Source organism: Schistocerca serialis, chromosome 5 (genome assembly GCF_023864345.2).
Source record: "Schistocerca serialis cubense isolate TAMUIC-IGC-003099 chromosome 5, iqSchSeri2.2, whole genome shotgun sequence".
Taxonomy (NCBI): domain Eukaryota; kingdom Metazoa; phylum Arthropoda; class Insecta; order Orthoptera; family Acrididae; genus Schistocerca; species Schistocerca serialis.
Genome location: NC_064642.1, coordinates 191203508 through 191207558, shown reverse-complemented (window position 1 = coordinate 191207558; position 4051 = coordinate 191203508). Strand labels below are relative to the sequence as shown.

The following is a 4051-nucleotide window of genomic DNA, read 5'->3' as shown; positions in this document are numbered from 1 at the left end:
ATCATTTCTCTCGCAGAACTCCATTATCCCGTTGCAGATGTAGTTAACAAATCACTCCGCACTGTGCATGATTGGACTTGCAGTGGAAAAAACACTTTTTGTCCTAGTCAGCAGCAACTCCGCACGGAGTAGCACACCCATAGTGACGAGCCCAACCAGTCTTCAACCGTGCACTGTGATGAGCCGTGAAAGACAGCAATGTCACCCGGGACCACTGACGCAGTCCACATGACGTCAGGTGGTGCCCGACCACTGTGGACACAGTGTATTGCTGCAGGAGGTTGCTTTGCCTGCGTGTGTTCTTTTTTAAGTCATCAGCCTGACTGATTTGATGCGGCCCGCCACTAATTCATCTCGTCTGAAATCCTCTTCATCTCGGAGTAACATTTACAACCTACATCTGCGAACCTGCAGAAGAGCTTCTGTAAAGTTTGGAAGGTAGGAGACGAGGTACTGGCAGAAGTAAAGCTGTGGGTACCGGGCGTGAGTCGTGCTTCGGTAGCTCAGTTGGTAGAGCACTTGCCCGCGAAAGGCAAAGGTCCCGAGTTCGAGTCTCGGTCGGGCGCACAGTTTTAATCTGCCAGGAAGTTTCGTGTAAGGAATTATTCTGATATTTTAAGGACGATTGTTCCAAAGTCGGGTTCCTTATACAGAAAATGATTTGGAGAATATGGAACAGTTGTGTGGGGGTACAGAGAGAATTTTACTTTGTTGTGAAAGAGTATTTCTGCTGTGCTGTTCACTTAGTAGTGTAGGAGTTGAAGAGAAATAAGAGGGAGTACAGTGATTGAGAAGACGGTAGAGCCAACGTAGAGTATAATAGTCTTCACGTTTATTGAGACGTAGCATGGTAATTGTTAATAGGCTGGAGAGATATGACCGAAAAAGTGTAAGGAAGAAAGATTGGGTTTAACGTCCCGTCGACATCGAGGTCATTAGAGACGGAGCACAAGCTCGGATTGTGTCAAGGATGGGGAAGGAAATCGGCCGAGCCCGTTTTGCGGAACCATTCCGGCATTTGCCTGGAGCTGTTTAGGTAAATCACGGAAAACCTAAATCTGGATGGCCGGACACTGATTTGAACCGTCGTCCTACGGAATGCGAACCTAGTGTGCTAGCGACTGCGCCACCTCGCTCGGTGGAAAAAGTGTAAGGAAGAGCAAGGCAAAGGAACCTCGGCGGACAAAGTGCCCATTGGAGTCCTGGGGCTATAAGCTGCTGGTATGGCGCAAGAAATGCTTTAATTTATTCTCTCTGCAGGGTCGGCACCCCATGTTATCTAGTTTGTCTGCTGTGCTCCTGCTCAGAGTTATAATAAATTTTGTGGATTTTAGTTACCCTATGTGAGGTAATTGTCTTTTTAATGAAATTTTGTTGGAAGTGTCTTATCTTGACTTGATAATCTTAGTTTAGTTATTGAGTTTTCAGTCATGATATTAGAAGGTATACAGCTTTTGTATAACGGCGCCAATGCGGGCAAAGTGACCATCTCGGCGGTGGCTCCTGGCCATTTTGTGTAGGGGGGAAAACGTAAGATCACCCTGACGATACTCAAAAAAAAAGAAAGTAAAAAGAAGGGAAAACGGAAGGCAGCCGAAGAGAAAGAAGGTAGTAAAAAGACGAGTGGGAAGAGCGGGAAACGCAAACCTAGAAAATTTCTTTTCGACGACAATGATGGAGACAGAGAGTGCATGTACCACAAAGAAAAAAATATAAATTTAGTTCCAATTGAGCTCCCTCTGGGCATACGAATTCTGTACACGAGAACCGCACTTCGAATTTTCTTTGTGAAAAGTATATATAATTTAATTTGAAACATGCTTATATTCTTTGTTAAATCACTTGTTAATTATTTCTGAATTTGAAGCTAAGTGGCCACTTTGACGTCACACGTTCGGCAAAGTGCGCATTTTGCCAACTGGTGAAAACAGAACTGTTTAAAGTATCGAATTTGATCCTAAGATAATTAACTACTCGATATTATATTGGGTTGGTACATAAGTTCGTAGCGTTTTCCGTAACTTTATTCAACACAGCTAATACACATAACACGCTCTAGTATTCAATAATATATTTTCCGTTACTACTTAGAAAACACTGGCAACGCTAGGGTATTTTTTAGATTCCGTGACTGTAGAAATCAAGTGACGCTGAGGCGAAGAACTCGTCGAGTCACGTTCGGAGTGCATTTTCATCCGGAAAGGAAGCTCCTTGAAGGTTCTTCGATAGAGTTCGGAAATGATGAAATCTGAAGCACAAGATCAGGTGAATAACGTGGGTGCGGAACGACTTCCCAGTCGAACTCCTGTGTAGTGTTTTTTGTCAGTCTAGCAGAATACAGGCGGGCGCTAGAGTGGAGTAGCATCACTCGATGCAGACAGTATTCTTGGTCTTTGTCCTTGGATTTCGTGTGCAAGACCTCTCAGTCGTTGACAATAAATGTCAGCAGTGATGTTTGCATCTCGAGGAATCAATTCGTAGCATACCACACCTTCGCTCTTCCACCAGATGGATAACATTACCTTTTGTCGGTGCGCGCTGGTCTTTCTATGGGGAGTTGCTGCCTTGTCTGAGCTCAGCTTTTCGTTCCTTTTCCTTATGTTAGCATAAAGACACCATTTCTCGTCACCAGTAACTATGCGGGATGAGAACGGTCGGTGTTGTTCAGGAGCAAATTGATGTCGAGCAAGCAGAGATGCACTTATTGTCACCCACTGATTTTTGCGATGTTGGCTTCGCTGATGCGCTACACATACACCCGATTTTTAAGCCTTCCCCGTTTCATACAAGTGTCACACAATGGTAGATTGATCACAGTTGATTCCATATGGCAGTTCTCGAGTACATGACATGGACCAAAATGGTTCAAATGGCTCTAAGCACTATGGGACTCAACATCTGAGGTCACCAGTCCCCTAGACTTAGAACTACTTAAATCTAACTAACCTAAGGACATAACACACATTCATGCCCGAGGCAGGATTCGAACCTGCGACTGTAGCAGCAGCGCGGTTCCGGACTGAAGCGCCTAGAACCGCTCGGTCCCAGCGGCCGGCAGAATGACATGGATCATTATGGACGATTGCGTTTAAACGATGTTAATCAAACCCCGAAGGTTCCTGGACATAGAGAGTCACTAATGTCGAAACGATCCTCCCTAAAACGAGAAAACCCTTTTGCTGTCGTGCTCTGTCCAGTGGCATTATCCCTATACATGACGCAGAAGTTCCTGGCTGCCTCCACTGCTGTCACCCCTTTAATGAATTCAAACAGAAGAATATATCGGAAATGTTCCGATTTCTCCACTTGGCACTTCGTTTTCTAGGGTCCACAGTTCCACTCACTGTCTCCAAATGACAAAAGGGCGATATGTAAACTCAAACAGCATCAGTGAACTACAATCAAAGAATGTCAGACGATAAATAAACCCATAGTAACCGAAATACTTCAATAGTTGCAGATTATAATAACTTATTTCTATGCATTTTCCTCTATTGAGGCTAAGGCTAAAAAATAAGAATACCTTAGCCTGGCCATTTTGCCCAGCTTTCCGCTACGTCACAAATATACCGTACACAAGCATTACGATGGTGAAAATATTCCACAGGTAACGTTGACACTCGACTTATGATCTTGTGCAATATGTACCAACATACGGAAAACAAAATCTTATTGATATAAATACCACATCTGTACGAGGTTGACAAGCTGCCCTAATACATGTATGGTGTAAGTTGCGGAGTTAACACGCAGGCGAGAGCCCGGGTTTCTGAATTGTGAACTGTCATACGAGACGGTGAAAGTTTTTGTAACGGCGTTGTCAGGGAAGTCGGTGTATCTGTGACCCCTGTGCGTGTTCCAGTGGCAGTGTGGGGCTGGCTCAGAATGGTCGCTAAATGTCGACCGCGAAGAGGGTGGGGGCAGCCCTTTCTTGGCGAGCAGGTAGAGTGAGGCCGGCCGTGCGTGGGCGCACAAAGGCGCAGCAGGTAGCCGCCGCCAGGCTGTCTGCCGGCGCAGACCGCCCAGCTCTGCTCTGTCTGGCGGGACGCCA

At 45.5% G+C, this 4051-nt stretch overlaps 1 non-coding gene across 1 annotated transcript; it reads left to right on the top strand.

The window, feature by feature from the left end:
• Window positions 1-492: 492 nt before the first annotated feature.
• Window positions 493-567, top strand: Trnas-cga (transfer RNA serine (anticodon CGA)). Its single transcript has one exon. It is a non-coding gene; the product is annotated as a tRNA-Ser (tRNA).
• Window positions 568-4051: the final 3484 nt, after the last annotated feature.